The sequence below is a fragment of the Bison bison genome, unplaced genomic scaffold (genome assembly GCF_000754665.1).
Source record: "Bison bison bison isolate TAMUID 2011002044 unplaced genomic scaffold, Bison_UMD1.0 scf7180017864141, whole genome shotgun sequence".
NCBI lineage: Eukaryota > Metazoa > Chordata > Mammalia > Artiodactyla > Bovidae > Bison > Bison bison.
This window is the reverse complement of record NW_011494713.1, coordinates 5,692,466-5,703,971: the sequence shown is the minus strand read 5'-3', so window position 1 is coordinate 5,703,971 and position 11,506 is coordinate 5,692,466. Positions and strand designations below refer to the sequence as shown.

Here is an 11,506-nt window from a genome sequence, read left to right as displayed (position 1 = left end):
GAAGTGGTGGGACCGGATGCCATGATCTTCGTTTTCTGAATGTTGAGCTTTAAGCCAACTTTTTCACTCTCCACTTTCACTTTCATCAAGAGGCTTTTGAGTTCCTCTTCACTTTCTGCCATAAGGGTGGTATCATCTTGAGGAGCATAAATCCACTCATGGGGGCTAGCTAAACACTGTTTTTGGTCTAGGGTGGGGAGTATGCTGCCGGCAGTTCCTCCTATGCCTGTTCTGCCCACCTTTGCTCCAAGGTCCTCCTTTTTCGGCCCCGGGCCAGCAGCAGCAGCCCCTCTGCTATGCTCCACAGCCCCCGGTGGGCTTCCTAGCCCCAAGTGCTCCAGGCTGGAGGGCCAGAGAAGAAGAGGTCCTGAAGGTCTCTACTCTGCCTTTCATCTATCTAGAGGAAGGAGTCACTAGGAAACCTCAGTGACTCAAGCCTCAAGCCCATCAGTCTTGCCCTCCCCTCACCAAACTCTCCTTCATTTCCCACTGGGTCTGCAGTGGGAAATGATGAAAGTCTGAACAAAGCCTTAAGGTCTGAACTAGCCCTTTGGTCTTCAGGTGAGAGCATCAATGGCCAAGAAGTCTCCTCCATTGTTGGTGGAATGATGTCCTTGAGTCTTATCTGACAATGTCTTTTAAAATCGAAAGCACACATACGCTTTAAACTAGCCATCCTTCTCTTAGGGATCTGTCTCCAAGAAGCAAAATCACCTGAGTACGTAAGGACCTCTGTAAGGGAGGTGTTGGCACACTCATAAAAAGAATGACACTAAAAATTCCAGCAGATTGTATAGGTCAGGGAAGTAGACTGAGGGACAGGATCTGGGCAGTAGACTCTACTTGGGAAGTTGACTCTAAGATGGAGGTTTGCCTGTGGGAAGTTTATGGGATGTACCCTTGGGATCACACCTGTTGGAGAGTGAAGCCAATCCCAATGCAGCTGGAGAGCGCTGAACAGTTGCCCTGAATTAGGACAAAGACTGTCATTGTACGCAGGCTGCTTCCAGAGAGGGGACAGCTCCCACCAGCAGAGGTGAAACTGAGCTGTGAGCTGTGAGATCAGCACTCCCAGCATTGGGTGTCATCTACCGCTTTGGTCCTGGAGGGAAGGGACCCGACAGCACAGCACAGCACAGCACAGCATCCACTGCACTAGACATGATCACATTTATGTGTATTTAAGAAACTACTACTCATGGCTTCCCAGGTAGCTCAGCGGTAAAGAACCCACATGCCAAAGCAGGAGACACAGGTTTGATCCCTGGGTTGGGAAGATCCCCTGGAGAAGGCAATGGCAACCCACTCCAGTATTCTTGCCTGGAGAATCCCATGGACAGAGGAGCCTGGAGTACTACAGTCCATGTGGTTACAAACAGTTGGACATGAGTGGAGTGACTGAGTATGCACACACACGTATATAGTGTCTGTGCCAATGCATAAAGTAAGGGAACAAGCAGAAGTAAAGAGAAGCTTGTTTGATTCTCAGATTTTTCATTTACTCTGAACACTGACAATTCTGAAGCCTAACCAGACTCTATAGCAAGGGGAAACAGAAGAGGAGCCCAGCCCGGGCAATTCTGGTGATTTCCCCTGACCTTGTCACAGTGGAGACCAGATGCCCAGTCTCCCAGCTGAACCAACGTTCACTCCTGAGAACTCTGCCTGCCTTCTATTTTTGAATGGGTTGGAAATAGAAGCAAGGGATAAATTTTGTCTTCCTTTTGCTTGTCAGGGGTGGGTACCTTGAATATGGGTTTGAATTGAAATTAAGCACAAAATGCAAAGCAAAGTCTTCAGAAGTACCCCTACTATCTCCTTGAAAGGCAGAGCTATATAAATTGAACAATTGTTTTGACTGGGTCCTCAATAAGGAGCCCAGCAGTAACTCAGGTAAGCACCCTCTTGAGCCTAATTAAGATGTTACAAAATGTAGGCACCTCATAACTAGATGAAATCAGTCCTTCAATCCCACCTTCTCCTTCTAGCCCCATATTATTAACGCAAAGCCAAGGGAAAGCACTCAATTGCATATTTCTCCCAAAACTGCCTTTCACAGTCATCTGAATGAGATTTCACTTTTACCTGCAAGTGTTTGAGCAACAATGGAGAGGAAGAGGAGGCTGACACAGAACTTTAAAGTTCCATGTTTCTACTGATAAGAAAGAAAGTTCTGGAAGCCTGTTATCTCAACAGGACATGTTTACTTATTTAACATTGTTCTAGAAATAACAGCCAATACAATTACCCAAAGAAAAGGGTAAGTTACACATATTGGAAAGAGGATGAGAGTTGATAAACGCAGATGATTTTTGTAGACCTGGAAAACTCCAAAGAATTAGCTAAAGAATTACTGGAACCATAATGAGACAGCAGGATGGTGGTTGGTTAAACCTAAAACCTTAAAGCTTTCTTATCTACCAGTAATCATTAGAGTCAGAATGTAATGGGGGTCAGGACTTCATTCACAGTAGCAATAAAACTGAGAGACTAGCATTGACATATATACACAATGATGTGTAAAATATCTAGCTAGATAGAAGCTGCTGTATAGCACAGGGATCTCAGTTCAGTGCTCTGTAAGGAACTAGAAGAGGAGTATGGGAGGAGGGTGGGAGGGAGGCTTAAGAGGGAGGGGATATATGCATACATATGGCTGATTCATGTTATTATACAGCAGAAACTAACATAACATTGTAAAACAATTATATTCCAATAAAAAATCTAAAATATCCAGGGATTCATTTAATAAGAAGTGTATAGAAGACACAAAGGGAAAGTTACAAAGCTTAACTGACTTAAATGAAGTGATACATGCCTGGATGGGGCTTCTTTATCATGTAAAGATATCACTTTTGTTCATTTTAATATACAAGTTAACAGACTTCCAAATGAGAGAACTAAATAATTCCACATTTCATCTGGAAGAGTAAATATGTATGAAAAGCCAAAAGGAGATGAGGATTATCTTATTTGATATTAAAATATATTTTAAAGTTACAGCTGACTGTCAAACAACATGAAGGTTAAGGGTATTAATGCCTTCATAGTGGAAAAATCCAAGAATAACTTCACAGTCAGCCCTCTGCATATGCAGCTGGCATCTGCAGATTCAATCAGCCTCTGATTGTGTAGTACTGTAGGAGGTATTCATTTAAAAAAAAAATCTGCCTATCGGTGGACCTATGCAGTTCAGATTCCTGCTGTTCAAGGATCAACTGTACACCAATTTATAAATATCAGTACCAAAACAGAAAGCAGGCTGTTTTCAGATCACTCAGCCACTTCTGATGGTCCGGACATGGAAATTAGCATCCTCTCCTTGCTCAGCTGACCATGACCTTCTGTGGATGGCCAGATTTCATCAGCGGCACCACCCTAGGAAAAGTGCTTGTAGTCCTACTCTTGGGGCCTTTATTCCTTTTGATGATACTGGGGCAGATTCCCAGGTTGGCACATCAGAGCATGTCCTCTGGTTGTGTTGACAAGACACCAGACATCTTCGAAGGAAGTGACGCACCCAGCTGGGGCAGTCTCTGATATTTTCCACTTCCTGTCAGCCTCTCAAGGGATAGGTAAAACATGCAACTCTCATTTTAATTTTTCACTTGTCTTCTGGATTTTTGATGCCCCACACATCCTGGTGGCTCAGTCGGTAAAGAATCTGCCTGCAATGCAGGAGACCTGGCTTTAATCTCTGGGTTGGAAAGATCTCCTGGAGAAGGAAATGGCAACCCACTCCACTATTCTTGTCTGGAAAATTCCATGGACAGAGGAGCCTGGTGGGCTACAGTCCATGGGGTTGCAAAGAGTTGGACGTAACTTAGTAACTAAACTACCACCATGCTACAGTTTCTCCAATCTCTGTGAGAGGCCAGTTTTTTGTTTTTTTTTTTCAAATACAACATATATCAATACCAGTCCTTTTGTTAAATGTAAGAAAAATAAGTTACAAAAAAGAGAAAGAAACCTCAAAGGACAAGCAAATACAAGCCCTGATTTTTATTATCATATTTAACAGAATTTCTCGGTCATCTTGCTATAAACATCTCTAAACACTTACCCTATCCACAGACCAGTAACAAATCAGCCAAGCACCCATCCACTGACCAAAGGTTCTAAATCTTGTCACCAACAAACTGCCACTTTAGACAAGGATTCTTCATGTCCTGCAGTCAATGTAACACGACAATCTTAACATCTGTACAGCACAACTGTTTTATGTTGTGCATGGCACAACACGCACTCGAATCTTTTATGGCACTCGAGTCTTATCCCTCACATGACTCCCCGGTGATATTATTCTGAGGTAATTGGGGCAGCTTTTAAACAAACCCCAGTTTTCAGGCAACAAACCCAGATCCTGGCAGAGATAGCAACGTGGCCAAAGTAGTGAGTACTAAAGCTGCACTCACTCACCTGAAATGTTCTGATTCGTGACCCTGAGTTCTTCCCACTCCTTAAAGGAGCCACATAGGTGGCAATGACCCGGATACTGGTCTGTGAAGAGTCTAATCTCATGGCCCTGGCCCACAAAGCATGTTAAGTGCTCAGACTGCAAAAGTCCCTTTCCACCTTCCTTGACCCCATATCCTTGAACAGAAAGCCCATCAAATTGTCCGGAGCCCTGGGGCCAATGACACTGTTCTCACACTACACTGGTGTGTTAGGAGATGAATTTCAAACACTCTGTGTGTCTGTGCGCCCACGTGTGTGCCCACACTATGTTTGACTTTTTACAGCCCCATGGACTACAGTCTGCCAAGCTCCTCTGTCCATGGGAATCTCCAGGCAAAAATACTTGAGTGAGTTGCCATTTCCTCCTCCAGGGAATCTTCCCAACCCGGGGCTCAAACCCGTGTCTCCCAAGTCTCCTGAATTGGCAGGCAGATTCTTTACCACTGAGCCATGAAGTTTGTGTAAATGGCTTAGCAGATACATGCTGGAAAATACCTGTCTTTGTAAATAGAAAAAAATGAAGCAGACAGAGTTCACTTCCTCCACCAGGCATCTGCCTGAATCTTTTCCAAAAGCCCCTTATGAAAAGATGTTTTATTTATTCTGGACCCACAAAGATTCTATTGTATTAAACTAGCTTCAGCTGGAGTGTGGAATCTGCAGGACATGACACAGGTAAAAGGAGAAGTAGTAAGAGTTGCACTGAAGTCTTCAGTGGCCATTGGTACTCAAGTAAATGGCCAGAGAGCTGACTGAAGTCCACAACAAGGATGCTTTGCTTGCAGTGGCTGTTTTGATACTCGGGCTTTCCAAGTGGTAAAGAATCCACCTGCCAATGCAGGAGATGCAGGAGATGCGGGTTCGAGCCCTGGGTTGGGAAGATCCCCTGGAGAAGGACCCAACCCAGTATTCTTGCCCAGAGAATCCCATGGACAGAGGAGCCTGGTGGACTACAGTCCATGGGGTCGCAAAAGAGTCAGACACAACTAAGCACACACGTACACATTCTGACACCCACCCCGGTGGCCTAACACAAACTGAGAAGATGCATCTTCTATGGCTCAGTATTCCCCGCTTTCCTGGCTTTGATTCCTATCCTAAGACTTTATTCTCTAACAAGGCAATTCAGGACAGGGAAATGGAATCATCTTTAAGTTACTGGAAGCACTGCAACATATAATTAGGACAATTCAAATTTTTTCTTTTTGGCTTGAGTTTTTCCCGTTGGCCGTCTACACTGATCACAAGACTCCTGTTTCTCAAGGCTGTGTAGTTAAGCCAAGTAACTGAGTACAAACCAGGACAGGCTTTCAATCATACAGCTGTTTCACACTGAGTTTACTTTACTGGCACCAAAAGGAATTTGGAGACTTAAAAAAGTTTACAAGATCACATTTAAGTGTTTTGGATAATTGACATTTTTCCTTTTAAATCTAAATGTTTAACAGCATGAAACCTGGGCCAATCTTTGCCTGAATGTACCTCTGAAGATTAAAGTTGTACTAACTTAAAGAGCCAAGTCACCTCCACATGGAGAAAATCCAAACTCTTAGTTCTGCTGTTTACACACAATATGGCACAGCTGATCAGGATATCTGAACTCCACAGGAAGATTCATTTTATCATCTCACAAGTAGAACTGGACCTTGAGTCCTTTTAATTTAATTCAACAAATACTTATTCAGTACTTTACTACTGTACATTGTATCTGGGGATTCAAAGCTGATTAAGACTGTTTGGATCTTCCCTGTAGCTCAGATGGTAAAGAATTTGCCTGCAGTGCAGAAGACCCAGGTTCAGTCCCTGCGTTGGGAAGATCCTCTGGGGAAGGGAATGGTAATCCACTCCAGTATTCTTGCCTGGAGAATCCCATGGACAGAGGAGCCTGGCTGGCTATAGTCCGTGGGGTCGTGAAGAGTCGGACGCGACTGAGTGACGACTACTACTACTAAGACTGCTTTAGGCTAGGCCTGTAGAATATAATGCAGAGCTTAAGAAACATCACTGAAACCAGCTCTATCATTCTGGAGAAAAACTGAGGTCTAAAGACATAGCAACAATGGGCTTCGCAGGTGGCTGAGTGGTAAAGAATCTATCTTCAGTGCAGGAGACTTGGGTTCGATCCCTGGGTCAGGAAGATCCCCTGGAGGAGGAAATGGCAACCAACTCCGGTATTCTTGTTAGGATAATCCCATGGACAGAGGATGGATCACAGTCAATGGGGTCACAAAGAGTCAGACATGACTGAGCATGCACACTCGACATAGAAATAAACATGGTTACCAAAGGAGAAAGGAGGGGGAGGGATAAATTAGGAGTTGGGGATTAACTGATACACACTACTATATATAAAATGGATAACCAACAAGGACCTACAGTATAGCACGAGGGAATATGCTCAGTATTTTGTAATTATCTATAAGGGAGAAAATATATGTATATGTGTAACTGAATCACTTTGCTATGCAACTGAAACTAACACAATATTATAAATCAACTATACTTCAATACAGCTTAATTAATTAAAAGAAGAAGTGAGGCCTGGAGAGAACGAACCTTCCCAGAGTCATACAGCACCAAGTGTGAATCTTTAAAAGTCATGCTTCTGAAATAGAGTTACAGACATAGAGAAAAAGCATATGAACACCAAAGGGGGATAGGGAGGTGGGATGAATTGGGAGATGGGATTGACATATATCCACTACTATGAGTGTATACTTGCTGGAAGGACTGGGAGAAGGGATAGTTAGGTAGTTTGAGATGGACATGTACACACTGCTATATTTAAAGCCGATAACAAACAAGGACCTACTGTATAGCACTGGGAACTCCGTTCAACGTTATGCGGCAGTCTGGATGGGAGGGGGCTTGGGGGGAGACTGTATGCAGTATATGGACAACTGAGTTTCTTTGTTGTTCACCTAAAACTATCACGACATTGTTTATTAATCGGCTACACCCCAGTACAATAAAAGTTTAATAAATAAATAAAATTGGCCAAAGGGAAAAAACCAGATAACTAATGAGAACCTACTGTTATAGCACAAGGAACTCTACTCGGTGCTCCATGGTAACCTAAGTGGGAAGGAAATACAAAAAAGAGGGGATGTATGTACGCATGTAGCTGATTCACTTTGCTGTCTGTACAGTAGAAACTAACACAACATTGTAAAGCAAGTATACTCTAATTTAAAAGAAAAGTTGTGCTTCTGAATCAAGGTAATCCAAAGCACGAAATTATGGTTAAAATGTAGGTGCCATTACTTTTAAAGAAATGGTAGAATATATACGCTACCATGTGTAAAACAGTTAGCTAGTGGGAAGCTGCTGTTAATATAGGGAGCCCAGCCTGGTGCTCTGTGAGATGTTAAGGGGCAAGATGCGGGGGTGGGGTGGGGTGAGGGAGGCTCAAGAGGGAGGGGATTTAAAAAAAAAGAAATGGTAGAAAGTAAAAGAAGTGGTTGAAAATAATAAAAGTAGCGTAGTGCATGCATGCATGCTAAGTAGCTTCTGTGGTGTCTGACTCTGTGTGACCCTATGGACTGTAGCCCACCAGGCTCCTCTGTTCATGGGATTCTCCAGGCAGGAAAACTGGAGTGGGTTGCCATGCCCTCCTCTGGAGTGTCCTCCCCACCAGGGATTGAATGTTATGTTTTGATCTTATGATTCCTGCGTTGGCAGGCAGGTTCTTTACCACTAGCGCCACTCTATAGCTTTGGGGCTTATCAATCCATTTCCCACTGGACACTGTATACTCAGCTGCACAGGCCACCCAATTCACATAGACAGCCTGTAGATTCTCCAATCTGTTCCCTCAGTTTTGGAGGCAAAGTCAGGGCCACGATGACCCTCATTGGTTTCTAAGCTCTATTCTAGGTAAGTCAGATATTTTACCTATAATAAGAAAGACCAGGTTTTCATGTTGAAGATTTTTGTGATCTAAGGAGACATTGAGGGCAGAAGGAGAAGATGGTGTCAGAGGATGAGATGGCTGGATGGAATCACCAATGCAGTGGACATGAACTTGGGCAAACTCAGGGAGATGGTGAGGGCAAGGAAACCTGGCATACTGCAGTCCATGGAGTCACAAGGAGTTGGACACAACCTAATGACTGAACAACAAGGGGACATCAAGACAGACTTGCATGTTGGTGTGTGTATTTAAACCTATGTCCTAATCATGAAATGTGAATGCTAATTATATGAAGATCACACCAATCTTCTTTTAAGAAGACTTTTGACACTCTGCCCTGTTCCCCAGATTGGGCTTCCTTGGTGGCTCAGACGGTAAAGAATCTACCTGTAATGCAGAAGATCCTGGGTCAGGAAGATCCCCTGGAGAAGGGAATGGCTATCCACTCAAGTATTCTTACCTGGAGAATTCCATGGACAGAGGAGCATGATGGGGTATAGTTGGTGGGGTTTCAAAGAGTTGGACATGACTGAGCAACTAACACACACACACACACACACACACTCACACACACATATCCGAAACTGGAAAAGCAACCTCTTCTAACAGTGCCTACATAATAACGACAGCCCTTTAATAGGCTCAGTTATATGTTGGTTTCGACCTTGAAGTCAGGGTCTGCTTGTATCTGCCACCTAGTAGGCTCTCAATATGTTTCTCACATAAAGTAAATACAAGATATTTTGAGATCCTAGTCCTGGGGTGGCTTCCCAAAGGAGGAAAACAAGGATTTATTTTAAGAAATGGAAATGATTTGGTGAAAGAAGGCACATTTCTTCCTCGGTCCCTTCATTCCGCCTAAAATATAGAAGAAAGGGCGTAGGGCGGGGTGGTGAGAAGGGCGTGGGGAAGAGGAAAGTCATTCGCTGTCCCTATGATGCTCCCATGATTGGGCGGAAGTTCTCAGATCTGCCAAGGTCAAGAGCAAGAACAGGAAAGACGTTCCTGACCCTCAGTACAATTTCTCTTGTACTGTCATGCCGTACGTTCTCCACATAAGACACCTTTGAACTCGGCTTTGCAGTGACCTTGGGAAATCACTTCCATCTGGAGGCTGGAGTGAGTCATAGGAAGGCAAGACACAATTTTTCCAGCTGGCAATTGGCCTGGATTATCGAATCCATGTTCCGACCCTTATGAAACACGATTGCTCAAGATCACTGATGGATGCAACATTGGTAGATCAAAGCATGTGGCTCTAATTTCTGTCCAATGCTCACTAGAGAAAGAGAAAAGTCACAGTTGGATATAGCTGATGGTTTGACTTTGAGAGGATGGCCACCCCTGGGGAGCTCTGGGCACTTGGTCAGCACAGTAGCAAAGCGCAAGAGTGTGGGAAGGTGGTGGCTGGGTGCACGCAATATTTTCCTGTCTGGTGTTTGTCCCAGGAGATCCATCTGCTATTGACACCTGAACTTTGCCACACAGCTGGGTCCTGCTCCACTGGCTTCTAGACAAAAAATACTTGATGCAAGCCAGTTAGGGGAAAAGCGGTTACCATGGGAACCCTGGACTTCAGTTTGGAAAGATATTTACAATAACCACAGATATGGTTTGTATCAGTGCACTTCCCGAGAAGTTTCTTTTTATCCTTAACTTTAACATTCCCCCTCCTTGCCCTGTGGAATTTGGCAAAAGAAAAATTTTAAATCAGATTGAAAATATTACCTTCCCAGTTACATAGCTAAAACAGGATGTCTTGATTTATCCAAACCGTATTCATTAAAGACAAATTTAATTCTAAATGGAGAAAATATGGAAAGGTCAAGTTTTGTCTTGGATACTTTGAAAGTTGCTAAGCATTCTGTCCTCCGTGGAGGCTGGGTTGACACCAGGAGGTGTTATTTTTGTTATTTCCCCATAACCATTTTTCTGCCTCTCAGTAATGAGAGGAGAATTATGGCTCTAGAGAACAAACACATCCTTATGTGGGCATGACCACAGCTGTGGCAAACTCGGTCATGATAGCAGGAATAGACCCATCGCTTTAGTGCATTGGCCTGAGAACACAGAGGATGTTAAGGGCACGAGACTGGGCACCAGGGAGAACCAGGTTCCAATTCCTACTCTGCCACTTGTACTTAATGGCGTGACGCCGGGCAAATTACAGAACCAGCCTCTGCCACAATTTCCTCATCTCTGAAATGAGACTCAGAATACCTATCGCTCCACGTGTTTGCAAGGAGTCAATCAATAATGTCCACAAAGCATTCAGCATCAGTGCACAATAAACTAAAATCCAAAATTAAATCAGTCTCTAACATCTCTTTACCCTAAAGGCAAGGAGGACAAATAATCTTTATCTGGTCAATAGAGTTGTCAACACATATGTATGCATGCATGCATACCTAATTAACTGTATTCATCTATTTTTAAAAAGCAGCTCTTCAAATTTAAATGTAATTACTGACTTTATAATTAAATGGTATTGAATTAATTGCCTCTCTGTTCACAGTAGTGTGATGAACCCTGTATAACAAGAGTTAAACAGACCCTGTCCTTGTCCTTACAATCTAAAACAGGTGATGCTAGGACTTCCCTGGTGGGCCAGTGGTTAAGACTCTGCCTTTCAATGTGAAGGGCTGCAATTTCGATCCCTGGTCAGGGAACTCCTATGCCACATGGGGTGGCTAAAAAGTAAATAAATAAGTAAGACAGATGACACTGACACAGACAAATAATAAGTGTGCATGTAGAGTTGCAACAGTTTTAGAGAAATCTAGAGAGCTAGGGAGTCATACTATGCATAAGTGTTAAGGTCTAATGCATTAGAAAAAATCAGAATTAAATCGGTCTAAAGGAATAATCCCGGAGAAGGCAATGGCACCCCACTCCAGTACTCTGGCCTGGAAAATCCCATGGATGGAGGAGCCTGGTGGGCTACAATCCATGGGGTCGCTAAGAGTCAGACACGACTGAGCGACTTCACTTTCACTTTTCACTTTCATGCATTGGAGAAGGAAATGGCAACCCACTCCAGTGTTCTTGCCTGGAGAATCCCAGGGATGGGGGAGCCTGGTGGGCTGCTGTCTATGGGGTCACACAGAGTCAGACACGACTGAAGCGACTTAGCAG

At 43.7% G+C, this 11,506-nt stretch overlaps 1 protein-coding gene across 5 annotated transcripts in view; it reads right to left on the bottom strand.

The window, feature by feature from the left end:
* ADRA1A (adrenoceptor alpha 1A) overlaps positions 1–11,506 on the bottom strand; it is a 109,932-nt gene that overhangs the window by 67,035 nt on the left and 31,391 nt on the right. The window lies entirely within an intron of this gene.